The sequence below is a fragment of the Pavona decussata genome, unplaced genomic scaffold, assembly GCF_977016875.1.
Source record: "Pavona decussata unplaced genomic scaffold, jaPavDecu1.1 SCAFFOLD_195, whole genome shotgun sequence".
In the NCBI taxonomy this organism is placed as follows: domain Eukaryota; kingdom Metazoa; phylum Cnidaria; class Anthozoa; order Scleractinia; family Agariciidae; genus Pavona; species Pavona decussata.
Genome location: NW_028145604.1, coordinates 2,184,714 through 2,195,674, shown reverse-complemented (window position 1 = coordinate 2,195,674; position 10,961 = coordinate 2,184,714). Strand labels below are relative to the sequence as shown.

Genomic DNA, 10,961 nt, shown 5'->3' with positions numbered 1-10,961 from the left:
CGTTTTCTGAAAATCTAGTTTCTTCATGAAAACTATTCGTTTAATTTCTCCATTTTTGAACTGTTTTGGTCGTATGTATTCGTGAAAGAACAAACTTTACTGCCTAGAACATTACTTTGTCGCGCACTGATAAAACTCACAAAATTTGCTCTTCAATTAAACTCAAATGCATACTTTCCAAAAATCAGTTGCATCACATCATCGCTACTGGCCAGCGACAATTTTTTATCTTTAACTGTTGCAGGATGAATTACGTATGTTCTCACTAAGTTCAGCGTCTTTTTTGGGTTGTATTAAAAAGTAAACACAGAGAGTTGTTTTAAGGCAGTTTGGCCATCTTATCATCTTTGAAGTTCATATCTTCCTTTACTACCTCGTTTAATTTACTAACTCATTCTATGTAAAGCTCATTATTCTCTATTCTTACTGTAGTTCCCGCCTCTGAGTTCACGATCATTTCATAAGTACACTGACCATCCTTCACTGGCCATGAATATACATTGCACGTTCAGAGTTCCTGGCTCTGGTTCCGAAGAACGGGATGAATTCGGATTTAAATCCTCTTTTCCGTTTACGTACAGAATGAAATTTAAGTCCATGGTTTTCTACCTGAAATGCAAGAAAAAAAAAGTCTATTAGCGATGCAAATAAACCATAAAGTCATAGTACAATGTATTTTTCAATGAGATTCAGAAATCAATGGCCTGACACATCAATGATACTGACGCATATGAGGCCCTCTGCTACTGTGCTGATCAGTATTAATTACTCCGGCTTTTGTAAATCTGTTGTGCTCTATGGATTTCATTGGACGCCTACATATTTCAGAGTTAGAACATTTTGTGCAGCACAATTCACAGCAACACAGCAAAGTACTGTTCTCTAACTGTAAAGCAAACTATTTAACTTGTGTTGTGAACGCCTTAACTGTGGTGGAGATTTCTTAAACGAAAGTCAGATCAAACTGAAAATAGAATTACACAACTGAAATTTGTATTATCTCGTCGATCACGATTGATAGTCAAATACACAGGTGGTGCTTGTAAGATAGTACCAGATTCGTTAATAAGAGAACTTTATAGGAATTATGGTTTAACACTAACTATGGTTTAGCACTAATTATGGTTTAGCACGCTTTAGAGTAGTGGCATCACAAACCTGGGAAACAATTCCAATGGAAGTTAAGTGTCTGCCCTACAATGTTTTTAAAAAGAAATTCAAACTTTTTCTACTTGATAGCCAAACATAAATAATATAAAAAATTAACGTATACTATATACTTATATATTTGCTGTCAACACTTTTTTCCTTACTGTTGTATTTTCCTAACCCAAGCATAAATTAAACTAGCAGAGCTCTTCAACCAGTATTAGAAACTACAAAGTATAATTTCAACAAACTACACTGGAGTTGCTCGTTCTAGTGAGAGAAGGAAATATGATGGAGTTTATAAGTGTTGTGGTTCAGTTTAAAAACCTAAAAACCTTTCTTTGAGCCTGTTGGCGAAATTCTACAGTGTTGAACTTTTAATGAAAGCTGATGATCAGTGCTGTTTAGTTTACAAAGTCTCCCCAACGAAGGTAAACATTTTTAAAAAAAAGTAAATAGGTCAATGATGAACCTTTCGCAATGGAAAGTTCAACTTGAAAAAGGTGACCCACTTCGTCAGTTATGACAGTATAACGCAACGTGGTTACTTAAGATAGAGGGGTATTTTCACGTACAACCAAAGATTTCAGTCGAACAATTTTCTGTAGATTAACCTGGATACTGAAATAGGTGTCCAACTTTATTTTAAATATGAATACATAAACTTTGCGGCTTATTTTAAACAACTTGTAAACATCTAAAAATCAAAATACGACCATTTTGCATTTGTTTGCGGCTGTTTTCATTTTCCAAGTCCAGAGCTGTTTGACGATGAAATTTCTAGCTAAACACATTTCAAGGAACGTGACTATACCGACATAACGACTCCGTTTAGTGTGCTTATTACCCAGAGTAACAAGGGCTCACACTATACGGACGAAAATATGGATTAAACACTACAATTGGTATAAGACATATCTTAAATGTGTGCTCACCTAAGCTCAGTTTCATTAGCAATGTGTGTTTCACGCCAGTTTGGTCAGTTCGTGTTCCCAACTAAAAACAAGTAGTAGACATTTGTGCTGGCACGACTCCATCCATATATAAACAAAACAGCAATCTCATAGTGTTAAAATGGCTCCAAAGCCTTTGATTTCTCTACGAGGGTAGCTTTAGTTGAGGCTAAGAGATAGATTAGTGTGTGGTTTGAATTACACACTCGGCCAATTCGGATGAGACCTTTTGATGCGTTCAGTGATCTGATGCGAATAATTGTGCATCATCTGACTTGTGCCTGAATACTTATTTCCTCTGGTACAAACATGTCCGACACTTGCGCATGCGCCCATAAGGCCTATCGAGGACAAAACGTCAAAAAGACAGGAAGTCTACTAATCTAACTGTAACTTGATAAAAATTACCCAATCGTTGTGGAAATTTTGCCAAATTGCGAAGTGCTGTTATCTTGTTAACTTCTTCCTTCTAGGAATGCCACAAACAGCTAAATGGGAAACTACTGCGCAAACGCTTTCATCACTGAGTAGTTCAGGTTTCCACAGCCCACAGGAAAGGACTATTTAATCCTTGTCATTTGAATGGTTACTTTGAACAATTGTACCCAGAAGTAGACTCAACAGTTAGAACGGCCGTGTAAAGCCAACGTGAAAAGCACTGCTTGGTAGCTTTCAGTTGTTTACGTACAGGATAAAACTCAACAACAACAACAACAACAACAACAATTTATTTACAGATTTAGATTATATAAAGGGCTTGTCCCGCTAATAGCCACAAAGCTAGTCGAGGCGGGACAAGACAAAAAAAAATTACACCAAATTACAAACATTCTGGAAAAACGGAAAACTTAACTTTACACAATAACGTAGATAGATAAGGCTATACATCAAAATTAAAGTAAATTATATGTAATTTTTTGTTATCATTAATACTACAATAGAAAAGAGATGAAAAGGGAAAAAGGAGAATCAGATTATACTGGCAAAGAGAAGGACATGGATGATCAGTTTTTTATTTGGTCAATTATCGTTTCCACTTCAATATAGGAGTCTACAGTTTCAAGTGTATCAAATAACTTTCCTTTTAGACACCTGAGTACTAACAGCATAACGTATTAGATGACGGCGACGGCAACGCGAACGCCACAAGACAAGAGGTCTAATGAGCAAGACTAATCGCTCTACACGGGCTTGATGTATTGGTAATTTCTTTTCCATTCTCTTCAAAAGAACAACGTGAAATGATCTCAAGTTCAAGGTTTTGTGGAGAACGTGAACACACGACGGTGAAGTTTTCATTCTCTTTCTTGACTTGAGTACCTTTCCTATGAATTTAGTTCCTGGATAATTACCCCACACTGTTCAAGTTGAGTTAAGTTACGATAAATGACAGATAGCTCAAATAATATGAATTTATATTTTAAAGAGACATTTTCGTTGACGTCGCCATTGTCGCTGCTCACGTTCCCTATATATTATAATAAACATTGCCACGGGTCAATGGCCTTAATTTATTTGAATGGTCACTCTGAGATTATTTATCTGTAAAGTTTATTATATTTATCAAATAGAATTTAAGATCAACAAATTCACCAAACATGAATCCAGTTTTAACCGCAAATGAAACAAGTATACCACCAGTTTAAGTGCTTAATAGCGGCGCCCATGTCTTTATTTTTCCCATTTAGTTACTTTTGTTATCAATTCTATTGTTATTATTTTATTTCGCTGCCATGTAACCTTTTATAATGTGAGTAGATGTAGCGTCTTTTAGGTTGTGTAATATCTCTGTTAAACACATATTGTATGTGCCACAATTTATTAATTGGCAAGTTTCGTTTTATTCATGTCTGTGTTTAAGTGTAAAGTATTATATTGTAAGTAGGGTAAGCATCATATTGTTAAGTAGTGTAAGTAATATGTTGTGAATAATAATAATAAAAATAAAAAAAAACTCTTTAGAATTTCATGCACACACCGAAAGTTAGAACCTGTCCACCTTGTAGAGCGCCACCGACAGGAAGGTACCGCTCAATAGCTTTCATTTGAACGGTTTATTCTTTAGAATTTTCAGTCCAAAGACTCATAGATAATTACATTATCACATGACCCAACGTCGACCCTCAGGAGACACCATATATAAAACTAAAAACTGTTTAAGTAAAATGTTCAGTATATCCCAATTTTCAGGGTACACCATCTTAAGCCTATGGATTCTTGTTAGTTATGAACTGATTTCGTTGTGAAAAGATCGAAAGCTGTCAACAAGGAAAGCTTGTTCTTGAGCTGTGACACACCCATTTGCAGTACATTTATCATAACTATGTATACACAAGTTTCATGCACGAGAGCCTTGTTAGCGAAATTGTTATCAAGGTTGTTCGCTCTTCTACACTTTAGACCCTTACAAGAGGCACGCATTCACGGAAACGAAAAACAACTAAGATTACTGAACACGATAATAGAAAAAATGGGGCGAGGCTTGGTCGACCGAACGAACAACAACCGAAGGCACAAAGTTCATGACAAACTCGATACATACTGTCTGTTTTATAGTTTTCCTTTACAGTCATCACTGTCTTTGATTACAGCCAAGGGCAAGAATAATAAGCTAACTAACAATCGCCTTGAGGTATGTATTGCTCAAGGTATATGCTAGAAGCGGAAGTGTAGATATTTAGCATATCAGTAGACTCTTTAAGCATTTGCTCGCTTTGTATTTTTTGTCTGTCTGCTACAATTGACTTGAAATGACACGAGATTGTTAGGTTCATGGTTAAGTTCATCCCTGGGTACATTCAAGTTTACTTATGGTGGGTTGAGTTACTTTAATGTGTGAAAAGCCGGAAAATTTTCTGCTTGCGGTTCGAGTGCATTGGGTTTGGCGATCCCTGGTCGGGTTCCAGTTAGATATCGAGGTGAACTAACCCACTATCATCAAGTACCATAATCCACCTACCGTTGTGACCATCTGCAGACGATTGTTGCGGATTATACAGCTTTTTAACCTTCCCATCATAAATGAAATACGTCTTTTAGGACCAAAGTTGGAAACATTATAAAAGGCAGCTGCAATGTCGCCCTGCCGTGATCAAAAGCCCCTATAATCAATGTAAGGCGGATTCATGCGATAAACTCCGTTGACACTAATTGAATTCCCAGACAATATCAACTGACAAAGCTTCCGATGTAAGTCTGAAAACCTAATACTTGGTGGATAAGGGTTAATTTCAAGTGTAAAAAAAGAACAACAGCCTTAATGTTTCTATATTGAAGCACGAAAATCGTGGTATAGAATATTTCTGTTCTTAGACTCTCAATTTAACTCAACAGGAAAGTACATGTTATTGGGGTGTTACTGAAATTTCTGTGCCATGGGAAAGCGTTAACAATGTGACAAGGATGTTAAAATGGTGAAATAACTATCTCCCATGCGGCTAGAATAAATATTGATGATTTTTATTTGATGTGATTAACAAATTTCACACTGAGTTAAAGTGGTGGATAAATCACAGGCTTTTGTTTCTCAGTCTAAATAACTGAACAAGCACGAAACGTGGTGTATGCTGTTTTAACTCAAAACATGCAAGACTGAACATCATGTCATGGGCGAAATTTAAAGGAAATAAACAACTCAACTACCCTCCGGGGTCAAACGCACGCAAGGTAATCTGTATAGATAAAGCAAAAGTATCAAAACCTCTCCACAATGTATGAGAAGAATTTCCAAATTGGATTATTTAATACAACCCCGACTTTTATTCAACCCATCTGTTTGATGCAATGTCGTTCTAGCTTAGGAATCTGTGGATGAAATTGTACGCTGTGAGCATTCAAATGAAAGCTAGTGAACAGTACTTTCCTGTGGTACTGTTTGTTTTTTGTTATTTTTCAAACTGAAATCAAACATATTTTTTTAAGTTTTTAACTTGAACTAACTTGAGCAGTCTTGGGGGTGAAGGGGTCAAACACTGACAGATGCAATTAGACTGTAATCTCCGCGTGTTCCCAATCTCTTGAAGTGATGACGCTTATTAAAAACCACTGTATAGTGTTTAGTTATCTCGAGGAATGTAGCAAAACGACAATGGATGAAATCACAGAAAGGTGACCTAAGAAGAAAGAGATTAATGATAAATATGTAAATTCACAAGTAGCGAGTTCTCTCAACTCCTCAGCAATAGAAAGTTGCCCTACGCTACACGGTGAGGGCAGGTAAATCCTCTCTCAAGTGGGCCGCTTGTTTAATTTGCTTTCTCGGTTCAACATGCCCGGGTTGTTGAACAGAATATAGCGTGTCTCTAGCTTCACTCCTTAGCATGTTGAAGTATTTATGGCCTGATACACTATTCAGACCTTTTCAACATACGGCGAACAGAAGCGAGACCATTTTTGATAAACACCTGTTGAACGTTTTGTCATTGGCACGAGTTTACGGGATGAGTATTTTTAACAAAAAACACAATTTTAAAAACTCATGACCCATTCTGTTTAAGGACATTTTCAGGATATCCCTTCCTAAACAAACACTACATTTGAAAACGGGTGTCCAAACAATAATAGTTTAGAATGAAACAGTGTTGCAGCTTGGAAATGAGGTCAGTCTTGCCAGTGATTGAAATGTAAAGGGAATTGTACGTGGTTTAACTTTCTTGAATTCCCTTTTTTTCGTGTTCTGAACTTACAGCTGTGGCTGGTTTCCGCATAGTGTGTACGCAACAGATATGGATACTTTGTAATTCCGAATCCTTCGTAATAATGTGACCACCTCACTGAAACAACTTTCGCTGGGTTCACACTAGATCTTCAGTAAGATCATAATAAGGGTGGGGCTTGATTTACAAAGACCTTTTTCAGTACGTAAAACAGACAGTATGTCCTTGAAAACTTGTCTGCCCAGAAAAGGTGAAAGAAATTAAAACCGTGCGGTTTTGAAAATCGGGAAGAGGAATCAATTTGTGACTAAGCGCAGTAACTTAATTAAAATTTAATTGAAAACTTATATGCTTGGAACTGTTTGAAACGTCGCGGAAAAAAAAAAACCTCGAGGAAAACGTAACCTCCATCAATATATAGTTAACTAGTTTTAGAGTTAAGATGTATCAAAGTAACCAAGAAGCAAGGTACAAATTATGCGTAATTGGATTATTTCTGTGCAATGTTACAATCTCCGGTAGTGGTGCGTCAGTGCACTTCCTGGGTGATGTTTATTTGATTAAAGGATTAAGGAGATCTATCGCATTATTTCATACTATTTATGGTCTCCTTTCGTTGTACATTGTTAGGTATACAGTTGTACTGTACATGTGGGTTTTTTACCTGAAGATTCTCATCATGCATGGGGGAACCACACAGAGTCAAACACGCAGGCACAAAAAGGGATAACTTCAGCAAAAGTTACTGACTGGTTGCAATGACCATGTCACAAATGCTTCATTTCTTGTATTTTCACAAGCATCTGATGTAAAAAAAAAAAACGTCAGAAAAAAGCCGCAAATGTCATTTTGTAAATTACTGCAAACAAGTAGCATCAAAACAAACTACAGCTCATGAAAGCTTTCATCACAATGGCCGTCACGCTAAATGAACGTTGTCATTCTCAGACTAAAATGTACCGAAAGAAACGTTCTTTAATACATATTATGCAGACGCATTCCTTAAATCTAACTCAAAAGTTGACTACTTTAGCTAAAGAAATGCAATTTCTTTTTGCGGTTTACGTTGTTCAGTTGTCGTTAATCCGCACAACAGGGGGTTACTGTTTGTTTGATTCCCGGGGTTTGATTATTTGTATGTGTTGTTTAAAATCAGGACAAAATTGTTCAATTACAAAAATGAAAAGTAAATGAAGCTATTTTCTTGCAGGAAAGTACAAAAGAACGTCAGTGAGCTGTCAGTATTGTGGTCAGAGAACGATAACCAAGTCTAACTGTTCAAATAAAAAAAAATGTACTTTACTATTACACCCACTATTGCGCTCATACATGTTATCTGTACAATGTGGTGAAGTACGTATAGTTAAAGCCTGTAGACGATGAAAACCTAAAGAGTTTGTTCTCAGTTCCCCATTTTCACAAAAGACATGTTTGTACTTTTCAGTCGTCCCCGTGCTTGACTGTTCTCGAGACAGACCTTTCAAACAAGTCCAAAACACAGTCGTACAACAAATCCTCTTCGTCTTTCCTAATTAATCGGATTATCTGTTAACAGACAGTATTTGACGATAAAAATAGAGATATTTTTATTCACGAATTTTGTCTTCCATTTTCCAGTAGGGATGTTTCGAGAGAAAGAAAAACGCGGGTTTCCTATAAAGCCATATTAATTTTCCTTCCCGTGAACGCGCGTCAAGTTAAGGCTTGCTAACAATTATGGATTGCATGTTCCATGCGGTCGAGAAAATTAGTACCTCTTCACAAATGTTTTGAACTCAACCACACAGAGAGTCGATGACAGTAATGAAATAGGTAAGAAAAACAGATAAACAGTTGCGATAGGAGTATTAACTCTGTTAAAAAAACCTGTGAGATGTCAGCAGAGAAAAACACGAGGAAAAGATCATTCGAGGGATAAACGTAAGCTGCCAAAGAGCTTTTTCTCGGATAAAACACGCACGCAACAAAATAAAAATAAACCAAGATTGGAGTCCACGATAAGAGGGTGAGAAAGAGCTGCACATTATCGCCTCACACTATTATCAAAAGAAATTAGAAGGTGTAGTACATCTTTCACTCCAAAGATCAAGCATGTTTTCGAACGTAATTTAGTTGGACTGCAAAAGCAGCCGCACCTGCGCTGAAAGATGCGAACAATTGCAAGGCACGTGTGTCAGTCCCCAGTCCTCAGTCCGTGTTGAGACGTGATTCAAAGTGATTTCTCCGTAAAAGTAGCTCTCACATTTGGTAATCTCTGTCGCATTTGCTAATCCCAGTCGCAAAGGTTATCGCAGCTTACAGTCCTGGCTAAAAAGAACTGGGAAAACTTGGCTGCGGAATTAAAAAATTTGGTAGAGTTAATCATTCTTATTCCACTTTCTTAGCACTTGATAAAGTATCCTAAATGTTATATTATTTTATTAGCCTCCCCAGGGACAATACTGCCAATACTAGGTTAAAAAAAAAAGAAAAAAGAGAAAAAAAGGTACAGGCAGGAAAGCCTCAACAGCACGAAAAAATGCGGGCTCAGAAAACATCAAATTGCATAAGATTATACCAGGGTAAACTACAAACAACAGCTTCGTAAACGAAGACTCTTAATAACAGTCAGAGACCAAGTAAAGGTCTCGGGATCGATCAGTTTGTGGCTGACGCTGCGTAATTTTTGTGGGATCAAAATTGCCAGATCCACAAAATCTGGCCTAAATGAGTGAGGGGAATGAACATTTGCACGTTTTTGGGTAAAGGAACACAGCTAGTGCAAAGACGAGAAAGATTGCTTCTCAGGCTGAATAGACAAATTTGACTGTGCGATTTTTATGGGATCAAAACCAACACCAGGCATGAAATTTGTGGCGCCCAGTTAGGATCTAGGTTCAAATTTTGGACGGAAAAATGAAGGATCAGTGATGTAAAAAATAAGCTACATTCTAGTTTAACCCTTTAAGCCCTAACAGTGATCAGCATCAAATTTCTCCTTGTGTTATCAATGCTCATTCAACCCCTGAGGTCATGAGAATCAAGGATATGATCACCCTAGGTGAATTCTCTTGATATTTTAATAACTTCTCCCCTGCACTTTTATAAGAAAAGTATTGGGACAAGATAGGAGAATTTTTTCTTTGATATTAGGGGTTGGGTTAAAGTTGACCATCCACGAGGAAGATATGTGTATACAAGATACCTCACTGCTTTTGCGCTTTTGCGGGGTACTAACTAATATATGTACGGGCGGTCTTTTACTTCTTGGAGCTCAGAATAGGTATACAAAATTAAAGGAACACCAAAAACTGGGGGCGGAAGGGGTCTGCTAGTTTAGCTTCCTGTTATGAACAACAAGGGCGTAGTTATTGTGCGTGACTTCACCACTATTTTCGACGCTAAAAAATAAAAAAACAGATTTGTGGAAAATATGGATTTGTGTACCAGCGTTTGCAAAATAACCACGCGGTCTAAGGGTTCAATTTTCCTGACACTAAAAATGAAGTTAATATCAGATGTTTTCAAAACCACTTCTTATTTTACTCAATAAAGCACGTCGGCTTAATTTGTGAATCTTTTTTTTTTTTCGCATTCTTTTGTACACATAAATGAATACACAACTGATATTTTGGTTTCCGTGTTAGTTGCAATGAACATAAAACCAAAGAAACCCTATATGATCTCATGCTCTGTATGAACCATAAAAAAAAGCAATCGAGAGTATGAACTTAAACTGACCATTTTAAAAGGCGGTAATTTTCAATTGGGAAGTTGCTTCACTTCCAAATTTAGAAATGTGCGTAGTTGCTGGCAGCTGTGCAATTCCTTGAGGATAGACCCTCAAAAATTAATGGCCGCTCTACTAGTCATCCTCGACAGCTAGGGGGTAAGCACAAACGCCCGTAACAAACGTGAACGTTGGGGGCGTCTGTATTTATAGACTATCAGATAAAGGGTGGTAGTGTGTAGCGCCTGACACTTTTTCAGTGTATTTTTTTCTATCGCATGTGACTTCACAACATGTGCACTCAGTTTTACATACTCGGTTAAATTTTAAAGTAAGGGACCTTCAGATCGAGTACAAGAACGAGATTGCGTACGAGTAAGACTTTCAAATTTCAAATCAGACGCATCCCCAAAACTCTGGCTCCTTCCCGTTGTTTACCTGCAGATAAGGAGACTTGAAAAGTCGTACTCGTACTCAATCCTGTACTCGTAGTCA

General features: G+C 37.1%; 2 long non-coding RNA genes across 2 annotated transcripts in view; one reads left to right on the top strand and one right to left on the bottom strand.

Annotated features, from left to right (window-relative positions):
- LOC146461720 (uncharacterized) overlaps positions 1-5,046 on the top strand; it is a 56,886-nt gene extending 51,840 nt beyond the window's left edge. The window contains exon 5 of the long non-coding RNA XR_014857358.1: positions 3,044-5,046. This is a non-coding gene — a long non-coding RNA (uncharacterized LOC146461720). The remainder of the gene's footprint in view (positions 1-3,043) is intronic.
- Positions 2-10,961, bottom strand: part of LOC146461718 (uncharacterized) — a 40,956-nt gene continuing 29,996 nt past the window's right edge. Inside the window, exon 3 of the long non-coding RNA XR_014857357.1 lies at positions 2-609. This is a non-coding gene — a long non-coding RNA (uncharacterized LOC146461718). The remainder of the gene's footprint in view (positions 610-10,961) is intronic.